Consider the following 25818-nt stretch of genomic DNA (forward strand, 5'->3'; position numbering starts at 1 on the left):
GATCCCCTCAGCACAAGGACAGATACTCCAGAGGTAGGTGATGTTGTTTGACTCTCTGCCACTAAAAGATTTCAGCCCATCTGAGTCCCCCAAGCAGCTTATGTCCTTTCCCTGCACCTCCTGTCACCTCAGCGCTTCAGCACAGTGACAGTCCCCCTCCCTGACAGGCAGGTGATGAGGCTTGAGAAATGCCTGATGAGAAGGACCTGGCAGCAGAAAGGCACTTTGTCTACCTGGGGAGTCATGAAGCAGCCAGCTGGAAGAGAGCTTAATCTGAACAACCTTGCTCAGAAAAGCCAGGACCAGCAGAATCAGGATCTGCTCGGACCATGCAGAGTCTCTAACAGCAAGGTACTGGCCTGAGTCAGAAGGCATCAGCATGCATCTTATCATGGCATCTCTGATGCTTGTAATGGTACCCTTCATGTGCCCTCCATCTCACGGTGCTGAGGACAGGATTCCTGCCTACCCCGTGGATATACCATTTGCTTGCTTTTTAACACACATCTAATGCCACCAAAGGCAGAGGAGAAACTTCTCTCTGTGAAATTTGTCCCAGAAAATCCTGAGCTGTAAAGCAGAGGAACTTGTAGATCCACACTTTACCTCTGGGTCCAAAACCATCACATATATTAGGAGGGATTTTTTTTTTTTTTTAATTATTTTTTTTGCTTGCTTGAATATGTGCTGATCTCATTCATCTTGGGAAAAGCACGGGGTGTTCTCATCCAGGCTATACCTGGCAAGCTGCATACACTGTGACAGAGAGAGCGAACTTCTGAGCAAGCTCTGCAGTGGCTGCTGCTGGGCTTCTTGTGGGTTATTTCCTGAGTGAGAGGCCGGCTTCTTCACCTGGCATTCTTGAGAGAGATGGAGGGTAAGTCAGCAAATCAGCTTCATGTACTGCAAACATCCTCTGCTTTCAGCCATGGCAGAATTAGCTCAGGTTGGGATTTGCTGGTAGCTGGGTGAGAAGCGTCTGCAGGGCATTTTTCCCCCCCTCCACCTACCTCCTTTGGAGGAAGAAAGCAAGGAAATGTTTTTAACATGCTGCATGGAGGCAGGTTGCAGGAGCTGTGATACCCGGCACGGCTCAGCAAGCACTGCTGGGGAAATCAACAGGGAACGTTCCTGATGCTATTTTAAACACGGGCAGAAAACGCCGGCTAGCAACACTGAATTGGACGGGGCTGCACAAAGCCAAGAGCAGCCACAGGGGCATGAGCTGCCTGCCCGGGTAGCAGAGACCCCACAAGCTGCAGAGCGAGCTGGTCCCACTGGTGTGTGGGCTGCTCGCTCGGTAGCTTGGTTTCTTGATATATTTGCTAACTACGACGTTGATTTGACATGTCAGCTGGCAAGCCGGCGTCTGGATGCCTAGGTGTCACGCAGGCACCTCCGTTCCAGTTCCATCCCTGGGGACAGCAGCTTAGATCCGCCGGCCGGGGTTAAAAATGAATCGCAGCTAAGCTGTTCAAAGGGATCCGCGCTGCCGCCAACGTGAGTGCTCCACGCCTGCCAGTGCAGGTAGAAGTTGCATGTCTGTCTCCAAGGGGGGATGCGGCTCTTGCCGGGTGGCTGTTTAAAAAAAAACCCTGCTCTGCTGGCTCTTACTGGAGCCTCTTGCCTTGCTTGCCTGGGAAAAGACGGAAAGAGGGCATTTTGCAGGATGGCTGCAGCCAGTGGGTGCTGCTAAAGGCAGGATATGAGATTAAAGGATATGAGAATAAAGATACTGCAGCAACCCCTATCTTAAGAATTACAAATATTGCAGGTCTGGCTACTGCAGGAAACGTCCCCTTTGTAAACTGTGCTGTTTGGAGTAAGAAGAACACTTACGTGGATTCTGCTGCAGCTCATTTTGGTCAGGTTAATTTGGGATGAGGATGTTGGCTGTCAGCTAAAAGAGGCAGCCGGGGAGTCTGGTTAAGATGCAGAATTACTAGACCAAGCTGGTGTTTTGAAACGGTAGCATAATCTCAGGACAGGGGAACACAGTTTGCTACATTTTACCTTCTGAGACAGTCAGGAGAGAAGAGACCTTAGCTTACAAGGCTTGTCTTGTCTTAAGAAAAAAATAATAATAATACCAAAAATCTTTTCATAGACAGGGCCTGTTTTGCAAAGCCCAGACACCACGGTGATGGGCACTGCTGAAACCAGCTGGCTTTGCCTGCCATCTGAGTGCCAGGGCTTTCCAGAAACACTATTTGTGCAAGCAAAATGGCTCAGTCACAGGGGAGGTTTTTAATGCCCTGGTTTTGTGTGTGTGTCTGTACTTGAGGGGAAAAGGTGTGAACTCCTCCTTGTACCACAAGTCTGACTTTGCAGCCATTGTATTAGGGTAGGTAGGCTGATGAGTGTTATGCAGCGCTGTGCTTTAAAAGGAGAGCCCTGGCTGGATTTACCTGATGATCCTGAAGCTTTCAGTGCTCATGGGCTTGGCATCTCATACCTAAATCTGGTGTCTGTTTCTCAAAAGCTGATGTCAAATGCCCAGTGCTACCAGGGGACCTCCTGCTTGGATGCAGCGAGGATGCAAGGCGTGATGCAATGTGCAACTCCAGCTGGGTTGATGTAGTGAAAATGCCAAGGAGAAAGACCTGGCAGAGCTGATTTGGACAGGATGGAGATCGGAAAGGATGGCAAATAGCAGCAAATACTCCCAGAGAGGAGGCACCTGGGAATCAAAAGGGAGAGATGGTGTTGGTGTGTGCTGGGACAGTTCCCGGGGCACGGTGGAGGTGAGGGTATGTAAGGATCTATACATGTGATGGCACTAACTCATCACTCTCCATGCTTACCAGTGCACAAAGCCACAGACAACACATTTTGTGTGCTTGCAGGAAAAGGGACCTTTGGTTCTCCACGTCTCTATTAAACTTCCCATTGCAAACTCTATTGCATCTCTCCTTCCATAAGGAAGGGAGCAGCCGCTGTGAAAACTGTTTTTTAAAAAGCAGTAGCTCAAGGAACACTGAGTACAACCTTCCTGCTGCATAACTTTACTCTGCTCTAATTCCCAGTGGCTGCTTCAGGAACAATTGTAAACCAACCTACTCGGCAGTATAAGGATGCCTCTTCCTCTGTAGAAGCAGAAATCTGCCATGGATTGCTACTTCATTTTATTTCACTACAGTTTTTGCACTAAATTTATGGTCCGTGTGATTTTGTTTAATGCTGTGAGGACAAAGGGCCCTCTATTGAGCAACCACATTAAAACATGCCTATTAAACCTCCCCTGTGAAACCACAAGGACTGAGTGCTGAAGGCTATGGTGGCAGTTGTGTTGTTGTTTCTAGTCTTGAAGATTACAGGAACCAAGCATAGAACAACATTGCTTTTGTCAGAAAATCTGGAGATCTGGTGGTAGGAGAGCAAGAAGGATGTAGGAAGGAAGGCTTATGGCTCTCTGGCTTTAAGGAGACCTTCCAGCTGTCTTCTACCTCCAGCCTTCACCTAAGGGGATAGAGTGAAGCCTGTCCTTTCATGGCTTGTTGATAGGCTTCACACAACAACTGAACATTCCTCTTGTTTACTTCCTCCAGCACCTAATGCTGACTCATAATCTAGATTTCCAGGAATCTCTTTATCCATCTCTGAGGTATGGTCACTACTTTGCTTGGCAGGGATTGGAAACCTAGTTACAATCTGCTGTTGAAGTTGGTGTGGCATTTTAGCCCTCCCACCTTCCCTCTGTTAAGGGACTAAGCACCATTAGCAAACCGAGATGCTTCCCTGTACTGACATCCACAGGATTTCTCTGCCATTTAGTTGTGTGTCAGTGCAAGATGCTGTTGAGAAGATGGATCCAGACCCTAATCTAGGTGAGGGTAAAGACTTCCAACACCCCAGAGCAAGGGGCATTAGATGACACACAAAGCAAACACTTTGACAGCAACTGCAGGCGTATGCTGAAGCAACCACATAGCCAGCAGCTCCAGCACAAAAACACTGACCTGAACAGCAGCCAGATCATCTTTCTATGAGAATGAACCATTCTTGAGCAATTTTTCCAGTACATCCCACACAAACAAGTTTTTCTTGAACACCACACAACAGCATTTACCATCTCATGCCACCTTGTTTGGTCTTTTTCTAATTGTAAGGGGTGGGAGTGCTCTGACTTATCACTTCATGTCTGTCTGTGCTGGTGAGCAGAGTCTGAGCAGTGTATCCTCATGGACACAAAATCCAGCACTAAACCATTTCACATGACCAGTTCTGCAGAAATCTGACAAGATCTCATCTTCCTATAGAAATCGGAGGTCTAATAACATATCCTTCCTCTTCTCATCACCACAACAGCCCTCCCAGGGGGCATGTTGACTCTTCCCAGTCTGCATGCAGTGGGTTGTACTGCAGAAGCAGTGTTGATCCTTCAGCACTGGCACTAGCTATTGGTGTTCATGAAATTTTGCTATATTATTTAAATTCTTGGTAATAAGAAAGAGATAAGAAGGGGAAATGGATAGTACCTGTAAAGTCAGGGATGACATCCCACACACTTCTGGTCCAATGTAGCCTGTGCCCACTCTGACAGTTTGACCTACTGTGACAATAGGCAGCTTTAAAGGCATTATTTGGCCTAATTTATCAAATTCTGCTGTCCTCAGAGCAGCCAGGATGCATCATCAGATACATTAATTGTACTTCTTGGTTAGTTGTAAGTGATGGATCTGTGTTATTTGTTCCTAACGAAGAGAATTAAATGGCCACATTCTCTCCCTTCCCACATAGAAGAGCTGGATGGATGTGTCTTCGGGAGCTGCTCTGCTCCTTGGCAGCCACTCCTTTTTGATCTGAGCTTGCAGTCTCATCAGGTCTCTCATTTCTGTATGCAGGAGGGAAAAGGAAGCAAACTCAGAGCTGCCTTTCTCAGCAGTCTGCCCCTTGGTACCCTGTACACTGCTCTGATTTGAAAGGCAGTGGAAAATTTGTATTTATTCCAGACAATCTAGCAAAAATTTCCCATGTTGTCTCATTCAGTAGAAAACAAATATTCTAGTCCTTCCTTGACCAAATTTGTTCACCCTGAAAAGTCAGTTTATTTTAACTCACAACACCAAAACCCAAACACTCCCCACCCCAGAAAAAAACAATCAAAAACCCCAAAGATGGGAGGATATAAAACTTTATCCACAGCCCTCCTAAAAAAATTCTTTTCCTTTATTTTCAATGTGACACATTAAATACTACTCAGAAATAGCACATGCCTGAAGAAAACTGTTTCATCACACAGTTTTACAAGGGAAAGAAGAAGCAAATCCTATAGTCATGCAAAGGTGGATTGAGCCCTGTTGCTGTGCAATGCTGGGGGATGAGTAACCTTCTAGGTCTTCTTTACTTGTCCCATCAGACCTATTTCAGGGTATTTGAGATAATTCTTAGCTAATTGTTATGCACAAGAGCAGCTTCTGGCTGGGATCATGAATATGTCATCAGCTGGAGACTCCTGTGCTTGATTCCCTTGGTCATGAACATCAAGCAAATACCTGTTAACTGAGGGAGAGGAGGGGCCAGCTTCCTCTCACTTTGTCATTGCCAGAGGTTTTGTTAAGCTTTGGAAGGGAGGAGAAGGAGTTCTGGATAACAATTCCCACATGCACAAGCCAATAGAGAAAACAAGGATAAACACACCAAGAAAGACACAGCTCAACTTTCCTTTAGCAATCTATGAAAACCACAGCAGTAGTGCTGTACAAGGTGGGCTTGGCATGCTTATGTCCAAAAATGAAGTGGCCTCAAGAGTGAAAGAATACTTACAACTGCTAACACATTACACAGTTCTTGTCTGAACATCCTAAGCATCTGAATTTCCCCCATAATGAGCTGCATTATGTCTGCAGAGGAAGCTTTGGCACTAATGGCAGAGAGGCAGGATGCTCTTGGCATCCATTTTGACAAGCCTATTGTGCAGATGGGTTCACAGAGCCGCACTGGGGACCAAGGAGAACAGTGGCCTCTTCTGCGGCTGGGCAAGAGCTGTGGCTCTCCACTTTGGCCTCCAGCACACAGTCCTGTGAGCAACGGAGCTGGGACCATGTTGCTTCTTTGTCTGAAGTCTGGACAGACACATCCAGGTCACTCATTCCAGACAGCATTCATGACCTGTATTTTTGGTGTCTTCCACTTATCCAGAGGGGAGCTCAGCCCCTTGGCAGCAGCCCTGCCACTGTCCCCAGGGTCCCTCAACTGTGCTCTCTGCTGGAGCATGGCTGGAGTGTGTGGTAGCTCAGACACCTGGGAAGAGGCCACCACATCCTGCTTGGATGTGCTGTGCCTCACAACATATTGCCTTTTGGGTTCATTTAGGCACACATCTCCTTCTTTACTGGCTGAAGAGAGAACCAAGAACAGGATTTAGCTATAGCTCAACACCACCCCACCACCCTCCCTCTCACACCCCCCTCCTTCCTTCTCCTCCTTGATCTTCTAGGAGCAATGAACGAAGGTCATGCTTGGCCAAGACAAGTCCATGCTAATCTCCCTCTGAAGCCTTGGTGGAATTCAGCACCCAAGCTCTGGGAAATAATGGGAAACAGATAACTGAGCAGGAAAGGTCAGCCTCCAATAGCTCTGAAAAGGAGAGGCACATTTTACCCATGCCAGAGAGAGATAGGTGAGGGCTTCCCTCTGCACCCAGACTTTGGAAACCAAGGTGCATAGGTTGGCAGACTGGAAGACAAAAGTCTGTGCCAAAAGAGAGAGACTGCACTGGAGGAAATACAAAAGCTCAAGGATGACTTTCACACTCCTGGGGCAGCTCACTTCTGTGCATATTCCTTTGTGCTTACTCCTGTGGCAGTTTTAGTAGATGCCCTTGTATGTACTTGAGAGGGAAAGAAAATCTGCCTGACAATCCATTTTTCTAGTAGATCTTCCCTTTTGTTTCTGAGGTCAGCTGTCCATCTCAAAAAAGTCCTTTTTGAGAGAGGGAACCAAAAGTGCAGGATCAGCTTTGCAACATTCAAGCGACCGGAAACTTCATTTGTTTTGTTTCTACACAACTGATCAATTGAAACTAATCAATGAAACACTGAGGGTTAGCACGTTCCTGCCTCCTCCCCACTGGCTCGTGCTGCTGCCTGAACTGAACAGCAGAACTGAGCTGGCACACACTCTAACACCTAGGCAAACACACTCTCCTCCAGTGAGATCTCAGGTTATCCTGCAGCCTTGTTTTGCCCCTCAGTAAGGAAAGGCCATCACAAAGTAATCATCACAGATAACAAGATGTCTCGTGGATGTCTAATTATCATCTGAAGATCAGCCTGGAAAAAGCTAGTTTTGACATCCCCTTTCTCCCAAGCCTTCTCCTTAAATCTTCTAAACCCATAGTGGCCAACATGATGTGTCACCTGCCATGCAGATGTGGTCCCTCAATGCCACCCCATGCCTCTTTCAGGGTCCATGAAGTCAGGCTGCAGTTAAACCTTGCAGGGGCCCTGATTATGCTTTGTTCTTATCCATTCAGGGTATTACAACAGACATTTTTCTCCTAACCTGTCTCTGCTATCTTCCTCCCCAGTCAGTATCACTCCACTGACTCCTCCCTTCCCATTAGTCTCAGGTCTTCACTTTCAAAGCCCTGTGACTTCTCTAACTACAGCCATTCCCATCTTTGGAAAGGCTTCTCAGACACATCCAAAAATCACCCCCACAAAAACCTCCCAAGTCCCTGATAGAAACTTGTCTTTGCCCCCAGTATAACGCTCAGATTGCCACACAAGACACCTTCCTAGCGTTCCCCTGTTTACCTGAGTCCACCTATTTTCCTGTGTCTCAATCTTGGAATAGCAAATTTAAGGATTTGTTTAGTAGCACAGCTGCAGCTTCCTGTCCTATGGCAACAGAAACCAGGAATAATAACAGTAAGGTGGTGACTCATTAACACTAATAACCTATATAATTAGGGTTACTTAACTTTTCCAATTGTATAAACAACTGTGGAAAAAAAAATCTCTTAAGCTTTTCCAGTATGTTTTACTATTTTCCAGTTTCTCACTGAAACTGTCAGTACTGGGCACTTGTCTCAGTCAAATTTCCTCTCTACACCGTAAATTCACAGGACGAAGTGAAACATTAGCTCTGTCCATGTTCTGCTACTGCTACAGACCCTCCAGCACCTCTGTGCTTCTGAGTGAGGAGGAGCGCAGCTGCAGCCCCGCCTCGGTGCTGACACTGTTCCAGATGCCGTTGCTATAGGGAAAAAAAAATAAAGGCAGCAGAACTGTCCAAGTCTTGAGTTCCTGAAAAATCTGTTTAAATCAGCAGGGATAGAGTCCGGATGCAAATTCCTCTCTGGATCTGACATTCAGTGGCTGCATCTGTGCCATCCACCACTGCATTCAGGTGCTGCTGGTTGAAGTTGGTACAGCCTCTTCTCTGCTACCCCTGTCATTATCTCCTCTCTAAATAACCCCTACCTGGCCATTGACTATTGCCAGAGGCAGAAAAGAAGGCATGGACCAAGGCAAGAGCTACCCATGGGATTAAGAGAAATTGTCTGTAGGACAAGAATCCATCAGCAATAGGAGAGCACTTGGGAAAAAGAACCTGAGGGCAGATGGGATGGTAGCCTGGGGTGGTGGGACAAGGAGACTAGGACAAGGTGGCTGGTGACATAGGGAGGAATCCTGATGACAGAGGATGGAACAGAGGAGAAAAGGAGCCAGCAAGAAAGATGTAAGAGGACAGAACTGAAAAGGGAATGAAGAGACCAAACTGGGAATAGAAGAGAGTATCAGATCCCTAAGCAGAGCCTCATGCTACACTCTTATCTCAGTCCTTCCTCCTGAATTCCAGGCACACCAGAACTTTGTGTCAACTTTGTCTTTTTTGAATTGCAAAAAGTCTCAATACCCTGCAGCTCCCAGGTACATTGGCAGCAGGTGAGGCTACTGACCCAGTGCTGTTGTGAAAATGGCTGCTTAGACACCAGCAGGGCAACTATCCTGAGTAAGACCTACTACAGACAAGACTTCAACAACCTGACCTCCAGGCTGTTAAACCTGCTCTATATCTCTCACTCCCCATCCCCCAAAAACCCCAGTGAGTATGGTGTTCAAAACACAGTTGTATGTCCCAGAGTTCCTTTTGATGTAAATGTGTGAAATTACACATTTATTGCAAGTTTCCAGTGTAGCCATGGCAACGTGATTATCAAACAATTACATATGGAAGAGTAAATCCATAGAAGTTTCTGGCTGACAAGATTAAATTGCCCAGGGACAGGGCTCAATGTAGGCCAAGCTCAGGTCCTCCATATCCTAAAAGAATCATCTCTGGCTTCTGTGCCAGGGAAAATTTCATTTTGTGCATCCATACAGTCTCTGTTCAGCTGTGCTGACCACCATGCAGATCCTAGAAACACAGAGTCACAGCATGAGTTGGTTTGGAAGGGAGCTTCAAGGACACCTAGTCCAACTCCCGTGCAGTTATCAGGGAAATCTTCAACTAGATCAGGCTGCTCAAAGCCCCATCTAGTCCAGCCTTGAACATTTCCTGGGATGGGGCACCCCTAAGTTCTCTGGACAACCTATTCCAATGCCTCTCCACCCTCACAGTGAAGAATTTCTTCCTGATACCTAATAAAATCTGCCCTCTTTCATTTTAAAGCCATCGCCCCTTGTCCTATCACTAAATGCCCTTCAAAAAGTCCAACTCCAGCTTTCTCCAAGGCCTCCATTAAGTACTTGAAGACTGTTATAAGGGCTCCCTGGAGCCTTCTCCAGGATGAACATCTTCTCCAGGATGAACAAGCCCAAGTCTGTCAAGTTCTTGTAGGACAGGTGTTCCAGGCCTCTGGATCATCTTCATGGCCCTCCTCTGGACCCACTCTAGCAGGTCCATGTCTTTCTTACACTGGAAGGCCCAGAGCTGAATGCAGTACTCCAGGTGGGGTCTCACAAGAGAGATGCAGAAGCACAGCCAAAGAAGTTGGTACCCTCAACAGAGATGCAGCATCATGCACCTTCCTGAACTCTGCTACACAAAGCAACTCTCTTTTCGTGGCTGGTTTAATCAAACTCCTTTGCTCAGCCTTGCAAGGGACCGGGAGAGTTCAGCCAGGAGCCACGTCTCTGAAGTGTGGGTTTAGATTACACCTTGAGTAATCGTCAGGCTGTATTCATAGATTTACTGTGCAAGAAAACAGGTTGGGCAGCCAACAGCACTGAGCTCAGAGCAGCCAGGGCATTTCCCCACCCACAGTGTGCTCATGTGACAGCGATCTGGTGACATCTGAAGAAGGGACAAGGAAAGCCAAGGAGCTTCTGCCACAGCCTTCTGCCCTCTCTCCTCAACACACAGCAAGCTCCAAAACCTCACATACAGTGTCTGACCATAGACTGCTCAGCTCAGTGTCCTATTGTGTCCAGAGTGATGAGTATATCACCAGGTGGACTGTGAAACAACCACAATAACTGTTATTAAAAGAAAGAAAACAATAAAACAAAAAGGAACATGTGCCCCAGCACAGAAACAGGACGGTGGGGAAGAAATAGACACTCAAAGTTTGGCAGAATTTGGCTGCAAATGAAAACAGATTAGCATAAGTGCACAAATTTGTCCTTGTTTTGCTTTTTTTCCAGAGAACTAAGGTGGCTCTTTCACTGAGAAACACAAAAGTAGGGCACAGTCCTACAGCAGGCACCTGGGACATACTCACAGCCGTGAGGTTTGGGTACCTGAGGTAGGAGCCCTGGCCTCCCTCTGCTATCAGCAGAAAAGCAGGCTATCTCCACAACAACGTGGTGAGCAGCTTAGTCGGTCACCTACATCTGATGACAATGTCCTCAAGCTGTCATATAGGAAGCCACAGGATGACTTCCTCGGTAGGATGTTCATATAGCTAATTAACCTCTGATCCTTAATTCCAGTGGGCACATCTCTTGATTCCATCTCCAGCAAATAGCTCTTGTAGTCCTTTGCTGGATTAGACAGTGACACCTTCTTGGCACGGGTGGCACCTGGAACCTTCTTCTGCCACAGGTATTTCTGAGGACTGATTAAATCCCTAGTAAACTTCCCTTCTGGAAGACAAATGTACTGGAGCTCCACCACACTCTTGTTTCCAAGCCTTCCAAGTATGTGATCAACCATCCTTAGTTTTGAGGTTTTTCTAGCAGAACCTCTTTACTTTTCCTCAGAGCCTATTTTAATTAGTACTGTTTCACAAGGAAGTTTTGACTTGAATAAAATAAAGGTTCTTGTTGCTAAAGACACCCTTTTCTTAGAAAACACAAAACTTTTGATTTTAAAAGTAACAAATATTTTTTCTTGATTAAAAAAAATATATATACACACATACACACACACATATATATATACACACATATACATATACATATATATATATATATATATAAAAAAAAAAATTCCCCATGCTGTTTTTAGGAAATTAATAAAGCATACTGCTGTGCTAATTGCTGCTACTCAAACAATTTTCACATCAGCTCCTGCCTGTGGCCATACAGAGCTAGGTAGTTCTGCATTGGGACTGGCCATTCCAGGCACCAGCAGATTTAAGTATCTGGAGTTTGGTCAGATGTGAATTATCACTAAATAAAGGCACCAGAGCCCCACCATTAAGACTGCCCAACACAGTGACTGGACTCCCATGACATGGGAGTGCCAAACCATCCAAGCCATGCTGCTGTGACATCTGCCCCCCAAACCTGGTCTCTGCTGCTTGAGAAAATGGACCAAACCCCTCTAGGAGAGGAGGCAAAGTTCTTGCCTGCATCTCCTCCTTCCCCTCACTTGCACTACCCTTTGCAGCCTTTTGATCTCTGTAACTGGAGAATACTAATGGGAGCACTAGAGCCTGAAGTGGCTTAAAGCCATTTTTTTTATTGCTGGATTACTGCTGGGAGGGTATGAAATCTGCCGGCACTCAGCTTGGAGCAAGTCAAGAGCTTTCTGCTGCTCACAGACGTGAGTATGCTGAGCGTACCAGCCTGCCTTGCCACAGTACAGCTAACTGTTTTTATGAATGGAGTTTAAAACAACAGATACTCTGAAGCTGTTGCTTAGAAGCTTTTTCTTTCTTTCTTTCTTTTTTTTCCCTGATGTCCTGACTGCTTTAGCCAATATAAGCCACCAGCACTCTGAGCACCGCACAGCCCCGAACTCAAGGAAGTGGGCAGGAAAAACAAAGCACAGGTTCCCTATCTGTTCTCTGCCTGCATTTAGTTGAGCAATTATACAATTCCAGATCTCTGATTATTCCTGGCAAGGTTTATTCATTTCATGGGAGACTTCTGGAATAACATGGTGCTTTTGTAGGGAGTGTCAACCACGAGGTGAAGTTGCCTTCCAGATCTGATTTCTTCTTTTTTTAAAATATGTAAGTAATTGTTTCTTTACAGTTTGGTCTTTGCCTTTTAATGACTCACATTTCTACCTTGTCAGCTGTCAACACAGGCCCTGCCCTCCCTCCCAGTAGTACAATCCTCCTAGATCTCACCCACTGTGCCAGGTCACCCAGGGTGAAATCATGAAAGATGAGAATCCATTTTGTCGTTGCCCTGTCCAGATGTTCTGCTTACAGGGGCTGCTTTTAGCAGGGGGCTGCAGAAACTACAGGCATGGCAGTCAGCAGGCATCAAAACCAAGGTGCAAGCCTCCCTCTAGCACTCTCAAGTGGAGGTTGGTCTGTGGCTTATTATTTGAACAAACCCAGATGTGTTTTCACAGAGACAGCAACAGACTCTCATTCCCAGCAGTGCTTCTATGCTGAGTATCTCATTCATGTTCCAGCCTCCTGTGGTGCAAAAGCGCTCTTCAAAATAAAGAGGGAGAAAGCTTAAACATTCATAAAACTAATTCTTTACCTTTAATCTCATTGAAATATGACTGCAACTTTTAAAGAGGGTTTGGAGGCTTGTTTGTAACTTCACTTCTCTCCAAAAAATGTATTCAACTTGAGGCAGGGAGCAATTAATGGAAAATTTCAGGCTTGAATGCTTAAAGCATGCCCAGCTTGAAAAGTAATTTGAAACATAGAAAGTGTTTGGCAACACGGGATAAAAGGTGCTATGGAAGTGAAGTATTCTTTTTCATTACAAGCTCTCCTCTCTCTGATATGTTAATTGTGTTCTGCCTGATGCCTTGACAGTTCATTAATTTTTTGTCCAGTTGCAGGCTGTTCAGTGCAGATAAAATTCAGGCTATTATGGGAACACCCTAGAAGTTTGTATAGAAAGGAAACTCTCTGTTTCCTGTATCATCCTTCTGGGGATCTTGAAAGAGTTCACAAAAGCCACTTAAACAAACTTTCTTTGCTGGATAACGGAAGGAAAGGAAACTGTGAACAAGCAAACAACACTCAATTCCATGAGACAAGAGATACTCATAGGTCATTAGAGAGAAAGTAAAGTCAAGGAATGCTACATGCATACATAAAGAAACCATCCTGTACTCTCAAAATAATGGCAATTTCTGCATCTGCATATGATTTTAGAAAGGTAAATCCCACAGATCACCACTGAGGCAGATGGCAGAGTAGTATCTGTCCCTGCAATGTATGAATTCTTTTCAAAGTTTTTTGTGGCTCCAATAATATTTGTGAGCTGAGTGGTCATGGATCAGCTGAAGAGCTTCACTTTCTTCCTGTCATTAACAGCACAGTTGCCAGAGGTCTGCTACAACCAGCTTTGTATTTTTTTGTCACATACAGATTGAAATCAAAGGTCTCAATGGCTGTAAATTTTCAGGGGGCTGGATTCAGGAACAGAATTCAGACAGAGCTCAGAGGGCTGAGGGAAACACAAGCCCTGGAAATACTGAGGACTCCAGTTTATAGGCTTGTCCCTGTCCCTGAATTTTATGTGTTTTCCAAGAACGTGAAGTTGGTTCAACAGTATGTCCCCTTTCCTGACAATTTTTAAACCTCCTGGCTTCAGCTGCATTTCAGAGGGAGAGCAAAACCACAGAGGGGATGAAATGCTGCAAGTTTGTTAAAATAAGTGCTTAGAGGAGATGATTTGCAAGTGGCTCATCTGGAATATGGGTTTTGTGATATTTGATGTGAGTAAATCCACTTGGTGAAGAGACTTTGTATCTCCTTAAACCACAAGAAAACTTCTGGTTTAAGTTTGCAGTCAACAGCAAGGCACAGATCCATAGGAAGAAATAGTTTGGTGGAATACTTCATTAGCAGTAAGCAGATGGAGGGGGGAGAAAAGAGAAGCAGTGTCTCTCATTTCTGGGAAGTGAAGTTCAAAACAAGCCAGAAAGGATGACAAAGCCAACATCCCCTAAAAACCACACTTGTCCCTCTGAAAAAGGAAGTTTCTGCAGCAGGATAATAGAAGATCAATACAAAAGGACAAGGCCATCTGACAGCTGATTGCCAAGACTGTCTATTAGGAGAAGACAAAATACATTTCAGCTCAGTTCAAAGCTCCATAGTCCCCAAATTCTCCTCTGAACTTCTCCAGCCACACTCCAGCCACAGCCTCACCAGACCACAGAGAGGTGGTGAAGTGCTGCTCCTCAAGGGTCAAAAAATAAACCTCTAAAGGCAACATCATGGGCTTGTTGGGCATCACAGAAGGAAGGTGAAAGACAAGGTGAAGTGTGGAGCCAGCACTAGCAGGTCTTCAGTTCCAGTCTGATAGATGATAAGAAAAATACCCGGTGTCTGGTGTCTGCTCTGTACCTGTTCTATTGTGAAGAGAGGATTTCTGTCTCCAAGGGCACTGACTGGCAATTTTTGAAAGGCCTTTAAGAAAATATCAGTTGTGAAAACATTTTTTCTGGCAGATTCTCCAACATATGCTTCTGGTCTGACCCAAACCACTAATAATGGGGGGGCAGGGGGGGTGTGCAGGCAGGGGGGAGGGCAGGAATAGCAAGGAAAATACATGAAACACTTGCCAGTTGGGGAAAAAAAAATTACTTTGTTCAAATTCAGAGCAATCCATTCAGGTCAGTTCTTGTTTAATTGGGACTGGAGAGGACCTTTTTCTGGCAGAAACACCACTGATTACTTGACAGGAAAAATCCAAACTCCTCAAAAACATTTCTGGTCTCTTCCTGAAGTTCTCCACAGCAACAGCACTTCCCTAGGGAGCTTGTTAAACCTCCCAAATAACCTCATTGCTAGGAACCTGCTCTCCTTCTGGTTTTATTAATTTCTTTATCTTAAGCCATAACTTCTTGAGTCTGCTCTCAAGGTTGTAAATAATCTCCATTCAAATCACTATATTCTGAGCTCCTGTTGCCTTTATGTGCTCTGGCCTAGGTAAGAGTTCAGATGTCCTCATGGAGAGTATCCATCTGCACTCATCATAAATGCATTGCCAGTCTAGAAAAATGGGCTGACACCCATTCAATTCAACCCTATTCTGACATATTCCCAAAAATACTCCCTGCTGCATTTTATTCACTCATGACAGGAGAGGGAAAAAAAGGAAAGGAAAAAAAAAAAGGAGTACAACATTTTTGGTCCTAACAAAGCAATCCTGAATCTTTGAGGTACTTAAGTTAGGAGCTTAGTCACCAGGCTCCCTTTATAAATAAGGAAAGAAGCTGCTGAACTGATAGGATTGTCCAAGAGGAGCAGCAGGAAAGTACATCTGTGCTGTTGAAAGCATATGTCACACACAGAGCTCTAAAAAAGACCAGTGCCACCTCCAGGTCCCCCTCCAACAGGTTGTGCTGCAGCATTGGGAAGACCTGAGAAGTGTGGGAGGAAGATGACAAAAATGCTTAAGAAACTAGAAAGTGCTGCTGGTTTTACAGGGGTCAGAAGTGAGAACTGGAGGATGACTGACCCTGGAAGAGACAATATTATTTGCAAGAGCCTGACCATTACCTGCCAGCCTTCACAAGCTGAAACAAGGCTTAGGACTGTTGCATGAGTCAGTCAGCATGATTTACCCAGCATAAAACTATTCTTTTTTTTAGCAAACTCATCCTGAGAACATATGATAACTGGATGAAGAGGAAAAATTGCTCCTTTTGGGACCAACCAGCTTTTACATCTTTTGAGCTGTAAAGTGAAACTAGCCCCCAAGAACAGCAGTGTGCAGTATCCACACTGTGCTTCAGGTAGAGGGATTTCAAGCACTACATGAAAATTAATGACTGGAGTGACATTCACTTCTAGGAAAAGGGAAAAACTGTTGAGCACAATTGTTTTGAGGGGGGTTGGACTAGATGGTCTTTCAAGGTCCTTTCAAGCCCCTAATATTCTGTGTGATTCTGTAATTCCCCAAATGATGAATCCATCACTTTTCACCCAACCTTTAGTGGGGAGAAGCAATTCAAAGAATATTTTAAAATCTCAGTATGTTGCTGGGGAGCTTATTTCCACTCCCATTAACTTCTGACTTCAGATATGCATTTTATTTTTTCCTAAAAGTTTGAAATTACTTTCATATGAAACACTTTAGGATCTGAAGTTGTTTGGTTATGTTTGCAAATCGAACCAATTAGACTAAAAAGTATTCACCTAATTCATTTCAGTGTCTCAGTCACAACTACAACAACAGTCTGCTCGGGGTTATTCTTGAAACTTGGGTTGCTTAAGTCATTTAAATAGATTTCTATTCCAGAAACAAAATGAGAGCCAACAATTTCACAATTAAAGGCTTGAGGGCTATAAAACTTGGCTTCACCTAAGACTCTTAACATTGTTTTTATTATCTTAATCACTAGGTTCTTTACATACTAATTTTCCATCCCATTGCCAACCAGTGCCAATCCAACTCACTTCTGCATCGCCCAGGTGAGCGTTACTCATTTTTTTCAAGGGAATGTGAAAAACCCCCAGTATAGTCAGCACAACAGCATCTATTTTTGGCAGCCTCTTGTGGCCCTCTGCTAACGCCGAGTCACAGCTGCAGCAGTCACTAGCCTAGGTTTAGGTCCTTCTATGTTGTTTCCTAGGGTTTTCCAAAACTAGAAGGAACACTGATGGTTTTCCAGATGCAGTTCTGATGACACAGGGCTAAACAATTTGAAATCCTGTCTATGTTGGGACCCAGAATATTGCAAATGCCAATTAGGTACGTGACTGATTAGGCAAGGGGAGAGATGAGATAAATCACAACCATGGTTGTAACAGGCCTTAGCACAGCAAAGATTAAAGCAAGTCCTCCAGGAAGGCTATAGAGGCTTCAGGTCCCACCCGGGTGATCAAAACAGACGTGCTCATTAACACCTGCACAGTTTGAATCCAGCTGTAGCTAAAAGGCTGCAAAACAAGAAGGCAACATGAACAGAGCTAAATATTCAGTTAACTAGAGGTCATGTTTCGGTATCTAGAGCTACAGACCAAGCACTTGTGTTGGGACCAGATAAAATATGGTATTTTATTCTGCACTGGACCAGCCCAACTGGCTATTATCTATAAATTAGTGGTTGTGGAGAGTTCTTCCCTGGAAACTTTCAAAACCTGCTTGGATGTGCTCCTGTGTGGCCTGCCCTAGGTGATCCTGCTTTGCCAGGGCAGTGGGACTAGATGATCTCTACAGGTTCCTTTCAACCTGAAACATTGTGATTTTGTGAACTAACCCATGAAAAGTTGTGTTATTACAAGAAAGCATTAAAGAACAAAGACCTCTCAAATGAAACTTGAGTGGAATTGGCTTTCCAGCAGGAGCCTGTGCAACCAGAAAACTAAGTGGTCCTTTTTCTGCATCCACCAGTGTAAACTGACAATAATATTGGCAAGTATTCACCGGGGTACTGCTAATGAAAGTCACTTGAAAAAAAACAAACAAGTATGTCACTTGAAAATAGTTTCAGACTTAACAGCCTCTTGTACTTCAAGCTTTGGCTCAGGGCTTTGGTTCTTTGCAAAGGCAATAGGATGAAAATGTACCCATTTTTCAAACTGGCTTTTACTAAACACAGAGATCAAAGTAGAAATATTCCTGTGCAGCAATGGAAACCTCATAAACATCACAGTCATGGTTTAGCCTGGTTTAGCATGAGACTGCTCAGAAGGAAAACTGACTAATCTCAGCTCATTGCCCAGGCTGTGAGAAACAGAAAGAGTAAACTGCATAAAACCCCAGAGATGCTGGTCTCTCCACTGCAAGGCCAGAAGTGACTGATATGAGTGAGCCCTGCAGTTCTGAAATGCTATCTAGCAGCACTTTACCTGCTCTTGACACTTAAGTCAGGTCTGAAACCCACAGTTCTTGAAGGCCCGTCAAATCATCCCATGTCAACTACAAACTCCACTGGAGCTTGTCTTCATAGTTTCATTGTGAAGATAATTATAGACCACATAAATTCAAGAGGCAGAATAATTTTTGCAACTGGTAATACCACTTTTTAGCTGTGCAAACCAGGAAAATAATGATAGGGAACATTCATTTTTCAAGGCATCAGCTCCTGACGAGACCTCACAAGTGGTGGCAGCAGCAGCAAATGCATCGCACAGGCTGTATTAGCATCTTGTCAACATAAGTGCTGTTGGCTTGAGCCTCCACCACAAGCCATTGATTTTCCATGTGGGGATGGTGTGGGAATACATCCACTGCTTTTACTCCAAGTTTCAGCCCAGGAGAAAGGCAAAGAGACCCTATACATGCACCACCCTATTAGCTTACGACTGTTGACATTGCTCTAGTGTAACAAGAGCCAGCTGGCTCCAGAAAGGTAAACTCTGAGCACAAGAGAGGGCAAAGGGCTAGGTCATACTCTGTACCTACAGGTCCAGTCTGAAGCCATTTGGCTCTCAGAATTTAAAGTCAGTTTTAGTTACCACAGGCAACCTAAGCTGACCAGCAATTCTGCCTGTGTGGGTTCCAGTCACAAACTCATAGGCAGCATCTCACTGCCATAAGACCTTCTTAAGATTTGTCTGCATCCGAAGTATCTTTGGCTGGCTTGCTGCAAGCCTACAGCCCTCATCCAACAGGCAGAAAGAGAAGCATCCCAATGCTTCTAGAGAAAAAAAATATTAAAAAGCATCAAGGGACATGGGCCACTTTACACAGACATTAAAGTTCCAGCTTTATGACAGCATATGTTGGAGGAGGATGGGAAGGATAAACAGCAGTTTCAAGCCCAGATCATGAGTTTCCCACCAGATATCTCACCCTTTGTAAGAGATACAGGCCAAATGTGTAAAAGTTGAGAGCCATTTTTCTCATCTTGTTTACAAGTGTCCTGGCTAGAAGACTTCACCTAAAGTTCTGGGTGCTCAGATTTCCTTCAAGTCTAGCCTCAGGCTTCCCAAACCCATGGCCACTCCCCATTAGGAGAAACCTTTAAGAGGTCAAACTTCATTAAGCCTGAAAGCAAGTCAAAACAATACTGTGCACTTTTGTCCACCGAGGTGAAGAATTACCTTTTTCGTTTTGAAGTTACAGCTTTCAAGGGTTTAGGAGCCCCAGCAGTCTCATGAGGCTTGGATAATCTAGGAATCCCAGCGTTTCATATAAAGCAATTCACACTAGATCTGAACACTGGCAAACACTCAGCTAAATCCATTATTGCATGATAATGCTCAAACATTTCATTAATTCCTAACCAGCTGTCCTCTGCTCCCTTACCCCTTTCATCATACAAACATTTCTTCAACTGTCTGAGGGAGGGGAGAGGGAGGATCAGACACAGCCTCATAAAATTCTTTCACCCACTTTGCCTGCGGCAAGTTATTTCTTTTGACACGCATGTAAAATAATAGTGGGGGTGTTGTTTGTTTGGCTTGGCTGGGGAGTAAATTTTCATAACAATTTTGTAAGCCAAGTACCTGTGAAATGGAGTAGAGAGAACTCAGGCAGCTTGTTGATGATCCCAAGTCTGGTTAATTAATGTATCTCATTAACCAGGGAAGACCCCTTGCTTCGACTGCTATGCCAAGACAGAGGGAGAGGCTTTTAGAGAAGGATATTGCCCTGTTGTATTCAGAGGTCCCATAGATTTTTATTTTTTAAGTCATTACCAAACAAATCAGTGGAAGCAAGGGTAAGGGATCAGCAGCTTGGGGGTTTCTCAAACTACATGACTCACAAAATAGAAAGACACGTAATCAAGAGTCCTAGAGAGAGATTTTAAGGTCACTTCTGGATGCTTTCTTTAGAGAAAGATACCCTGGGGCTTTCATCGAAATGGCTCAACATGCTGCACATCAAACAGAGGAACAGGACTTGCAAACACCACCTTGTTGAGGAGGGATCTGCTCAAAGTAGACCCTCCAAATGCAAGGAAAGCATGTCTCCATCCTGGCACTGAACCACAGTTTAGGTGATTTTCTCTGAGCCCCACAAACATCAGTGCATCTCCCAGGCAAACACAGCACACGCCTGGACAGCACATCAGCCTCTTGACTGACACTCTAGTCTCCCATGCCAAGACTTGAGGATACACTTATTTATTATGGGTTAAATATTTGGAGTTGAGTAAGAACCTCAGAGGGAAAAGGTGGGTCTGCTTCCTTGGATTATTTTTCTTCCACCCCCTCAATCTCATTATGGAAAGTTGGATTTTTTTAAACTAAAATATTTTATAGAAAATTACCCTTTCTGACTCTAGGCTCAGCTAAGGGCTAAAATCTCTGAAGTGAAAATCACACGAGGAAACACAATGGAGAAATATCTGGACGTGTCTGGATGTTGCCAAAACAGGTCTAAAATGTCAGGGTGAGGAAAGGACTGTGCAATGCAACAATGGCACGCAGCAAAAGGACCCCCACCCCCCAAAAATGGTGTTTTCATTGTTTTTTTTAAAGGGAAACGACGCATGTCAGGGAGCCCAGGCTTCCATACATTTACAGGTAACACAAAGCACACTTTAAAAGTTGTAACTATGCTCCTCTCTTGAGATCCCCACTTGGTGATTTCAGTTGTGTTAGGGTCTCATCTAATTTCCCCTAAAGTCTATTCTCTTACCATGAGTCATTAGACTTTTCTCCTACTATAAATATATTTTGGTTTTACTGTGGAATAAACTTCAATGTTTTATGAAGCTATACTGCATACATTCAGTTGTAATATGATGGATGTTGTTTTACTGTCAAGAGTAGGTGTTACACGGGGTTGTCATCACGATGGTAGTTTTATCTTTATCATTGGAGCAATTAAGAGAATCATTATGCCATATTTTTTCAAAAAGCTAACAATGTCAATACAATATTTATAAACAACAGTAGTATGTCCCAAAAAACCATCATTCTTTGAATAGACTTGGGAATCCTCACCAGATTAGTGTCTTGTGCATGAGTGTGGTCATGCATGTTTTTTCAATCCTTGGTTTGAATTAGCCTAAAAATAGACACATATTGATAACAGCATTCTAGAACAATAGATTAATGTCTTTTGTTTGTTTGTTTCTTCATGGCTTTGCGGTCTCAGTGCTTTTGTCAGTCTCAAGACTCATACTGCATTTTAATGGTGTGTAAATGTGTACAGTTCTTCCATTTTGCCTTCTGTGGTTTTCCTTTTTCTTAAGTCTGGTATGCTTTGTGGTTTGTTTATTCATGGGCTGCACAGAAAAAAAGTTCAAAATAAAAAAAAAACCAAAAAACTGTTTTGGAATATATAGTTAATGGCATGTCAAGAAACAGCCCAAAAGTACACTTGTGCAATGTAATGTGCATTTTCACATGCCACTCACACACTACTTTATGCGTCCCTAGTTTATGTAAGTAATGAAAATTAAATATTACACTACCCTGTCCAACATAGTTAGCACAATTAAAACTAGGAGACATTAAGTAATTGGGAATAAATACCACATGCCTGTGCTAAAAAAAATTGTGGTCTTTTATGGCAAGTTTGTAGGGGGTGCTTATAATGTCGCTGCATTATGGCTTCAGTGAGGACCAAAGTGTACAATCGCTGCAAGCTGCATATGGATTGCAGCAATATTGTGGATGTGACAAATGCTAATTGCCCTCTTGCACGGAGCAGGTGATAGTGACCCGGTGTGGCACACCCTGTTGAAGCACTAGGCTGGACATGTGGAGAGGAGGTAGAGCAGCAGAGGTAAGGAGGCAGGATGGAGCCCCTTCATGTGGCCAAACCTGAGGAAACAGGTGTTATTTTTCCTCATTTTTCCTCACAACAATGGAAACTTTTGACAATTTTAAGTTGTTATTTGCAGTATCTCAGGTATAGCATGGTTTTAACTGGGAAAGAACTTTTAAGATCATTAAGTCCAACCATTATCTAACTACCAAGTCTGGCATTAAACCATGTCCTTCAGCACCACGCCTATGCATCTTGCAAACACATTCAAGAACGGGGCTTCAACCACTCCCTGCGCAGCCCGTTCCAGGGCTTGAAAACCCTTTCATTGAGGAAGTTTCTTCTAAACCTCCCCTGGCGCAACTTGAGGCCGTTTTTCTCTCATTGTATCCCTGGTTACTTGGGAAAAGAGACCAACCTCCACCTCACTCCAACCTCCTTTCAGGTAGAGCAAGAAGGTCTTCCCTCAGCCTCCTTCTCTTCCGACTTTAGACTTCAGTTCCCTCAGGTGCTCCTCACCGGACCCGTTCTCCAGACCCTCGCCCAGCTTTGTTGCCCGTCTCTGGACCCACTCCAGCACTTCAGCGTCCTTCTTGTAGTGAGAGACCCAAAATCGAACCCAATACTCAAGATGTGGCCTCACCAGTTCTGAATACAAAGGACAATCACTTCCCTCGTCGTGTTGGTCACGCTAGTCTTGATACAGGTAGGGAAGGACGTCCACTCCTGCACTTTCAGAGTTGCCAACTTGGAGCTGCCCTTGGCACCACTTTTTGGGACGGAGAAGCCGGGCTGGGCTCCGCGCCGCGCCACTGTCGACTCGGCGCGGCAAGCACGGCCGCCCCGGCGCGCGCGGGTCAGGCGGCAGCTTCCAGGCAGCCTCGGCGACTCAGCGCGCGCTCTTTCCGGCCTGCAGCCCCTCTTCGGCCACGGCACAGGTGCTCGTCCTTGCCCCCAGCAGTGGGAACGGCCGCTACACCTGCCTCAGCCCCGGCACACCGCCCGCCGCCGCTGCTCCCCTCGGGCGCTACCGCCGCCCGGCGCCCCACGCCCCTGGGGGGATGCCTGATCGAGCCCGTAGCCCGCCCGCCCGTCACCCTAGCAACGCCCCCCGGGCCACTCCTCTCCGCTGCATATTCATGACCCCCGGAGCGGGGAGGGGGCGGAAGCGGAAGCGGGAGACGGTTTCCGAGGAGCCCGGTATAAAGCGGCCGCTGCTGCCCGGTGTCGCCCGCGTTCTCGCCGCCGTGAGTGACCTCACTCCTCCCTCCTTCCCCCCACCCTCCCCGCCGGCCGCTGCGGCCACCTCCCGGCACCGCTGCCTCCCCCGCCGCACGGAGCTGGTCCCGGGTGCAGGGGGAGACCCGGGGGCAGGTAAGGGGGTCGGCGGGTGACGGGTCTGGGACAGAGGGAGCGGGCAGTTGGTCCTGGGAGTAAGGGCGGCTAAGCTATGAGTGGTGTCTGGAGTGAGAAGGGGTGTATGAACTTAAAGGAGCCGTTGGGAAGCTCTGAGGCGGGGGGAATGAAGGGCTGGTGGAAGAAGGTTTGGGGTAAGGATCGTGAGGGTCTGGCGAAGGTGAGGGAGGGTTTGAGGTGACATAGGGGCCTGATGAGGAAAAGAGTTTGGTGTGAGGAAGGTGAGGTATTGAGGAGAGTTCGGGGTGAGACAAGGGGCTGGTGAAGGTGAGAGGGTTTGGGGTAAGACAAGGTGATGAGGGGATTGTGGTGAGGAAGATGAGTTGGTGAAGGTGTGGAAGAAGGGTTTGGGGTGAAGGAGACGAGGGGAATTTGAAGAACTGTGGGACTGAAGGCGAGGAAGGGCTGAGAATCTTGGGTGAAGGAGTTAGGGGGCTGGAGAGATGAGAAAGGGATGAGAAGGTTGGGGGATGTGGTATGTGGGGATATAAAGGTGGGAAGGGTATGAAAAGCTTGAGTTAAATGTGAGGGGAAGGGTGTGAGAAATAAGGTGAGGGAAACATGGGGCTTCAGAGGTGGAAAATCAAGATTGTTGAGCTCAGTGGTAAGTACAAAGGAGACGTGGGGCTGCAGAGGTTGGGAAAAGATGAGAAATTAATGTTAGGATTGGAAGGGCTCGGTCAGGGTGTTCTGGGGTAATGAGCTCCCATGAGGGGTGAAAGAGGTGGCTGTGTGCCCCTTTGAGGTTATGTTGGGTGGTAAGTATGCTGGAAAAGGATTTGACAAAGGGACCAAAGATGGAAATTAGTGTAGCCTTTCAGACTACTAAACTTCACCAGCTTTGCATTTGAATAACTCCATGCTTAACCTGTAACCTGATCTTTATCATAAAACAATTGAGACTCACCTGACTTAGTCTGTGATGGTGAGAGAGTTCTGGGGGAACTACTTAGCACTTAAATCTGCAGTTTTCTATCAGATCATGTTAGCAGTGATTTACCCTAATTTAGCACCTTGGCAGGTGCAGAAAATGTTTAACCTTGAAAAATATTTTCCCTCTGGGGAAGTTTCGTGGTAGTGATCAGCCTGCAGTATTCTCTGTGAATAGGAGGGGGGAAGGAGAAGAAAAGATCTAGCCGAGGCTCTTACTTGGCACTTGGTGGAGTGAGTGAATCAATGTTGCTAGGGCTTGGCTAATGCAAAGAATTACAAATGGGAAAGGATAGGAAAGGTATTGCAGAATGTTGAATGTTGAATGGAGGAGATTTCTTCAGGAGAGATGTTAAAGAAATGAACCTCCATGGTCAGGCCTCACAGACAGAGAACTGCAATATTATGAGGATTCTTGAGAAGAAACTGCATTGTTACCATACATATCCTTAGTGCTCTGTATAACCAGCTCCAGTGTGATCTGCAGCATGGTCCACTGCCTTGATCAGACGGTGCTACAAAAATACTTAATGAAATATGGTTTGGCCGGAACTTGAGTTCAAATAAAGAGCTGGTGAATGCTTTGTTTCCCTCTAGAAGTCGGGCTTTTTCATGGTATCTGGCAGAAGTTGCTGATGTGAGTGCAATGACTTTGCTTGTGTATGCCTTCTTACCCCACACCAGTATTGCAAAATTGTCTTCCTTGGTTCAATGACTATACTGGATTGATAATGTTCAATGGGCTTAATTTTTCCTTTACTCAATAAGGTTTTTCAGACAAAAGATTAAGATATTTCATTGACACTGGCTGTAAAGGCTTCCAGAACTATTTTTACTGTAGGTTTGAAATGCTCACACTACCTTAAGCTCCTAACACTTCATCCAGTAGTCTGAGGCATCCAAATGAGCTCCCATATCTGTCAAAGGTAGTGGCAGCTGCTGTCTTGGAAGTAAGAGCTGAATTCCAATATTAATGAGATTAAATTAGATATTTAAGGGAGCTTTCATAAGGAAATAACAATTTCCATGATGTAATAGAAGGGATCAGTGGAACAACTTTCAGTTAGCAATTTGTAATATCAGAAGCCAGTTTACATGGGTTGGCTCATGCCTCTCTGAGCAAGTAAATGATAGCAGTTCTTGCACTCAATTATGAATGACTGAGACATCTTCAGCAAAATTGAAAACGTATGGTTCTATAGATAACCCTCTTGCGTAATGCCTGTTAACTCCTGCTGGAACCTGCTGCTCTCTGGGAGTTTGTTGCTGAGAAAAGAAAGAGCAGTATCTGCTGGCATGATTGTTTGGATGCTATAGGGGCTGCTTGCAGTTGAAAGCAGTCCTCTCCCTCAAAGTTCACATGTTTCACAATTCTGTTTGTTTTAAATTTGCCTGTACTGCCTTTAGCTGACAAAGGATGTCTTCTGCTGGAGGTGTCCTTCATTAGTGGTGAGAGTGGTTGGAAGACTGACAGTGGACAAACATCGCTCCTTCTGTGTCATATTACTACAAAATTCATGAAGTGCAAATTCTG

The 25818-nt window shown here is 45.2% G+C and overlaps 1 protein-coding gene across 5 annotated transcripts in view; it reads left to right on the forward strand.

Moving 5' to 3' along the window:
- Positions 1-727: 727 nt before the first annotated feature.
- Positions 728-25818, forward strand: part of SLC45A4 (solute carrier family 45 member 4) — an 84087-nt gene continuing 58996 nt past the window's right edge. The window contains exons 1-2 of one of the 5 annotated variants that reach the window (XM_054167136.1): positions 1020-1500; positions 22384-22644. The gene's annotated coding sequence lies outside the window, so the exon portion shown is untranslated. Of the gene's footprint in view, positions 878-1019; positions 1528-22383; positions 22645-23162; positions 23313-25818 lie in introns of those variants that run through there. The other 4 variants (XM_054167135.1, XM_054167134.1, XM_054167131.1 and 1 more) reach the window with 4 other exon arrangements.

This window comes from Dryobates pubescens, chromosome 14, assembly GCF_014839835.1.
Source record: "Dryobates pubescens isolate bDryPub1 chromosome 14, bDryPub1.pri, whole genome shotgun sequence".
Classification (NCBI taxonomy): domain Eukaryota; kingdom Metazoa; phylum Chordata; class Aves; order Piciformes; family Picidae; genus Dryobates; species Dryobates pubescens.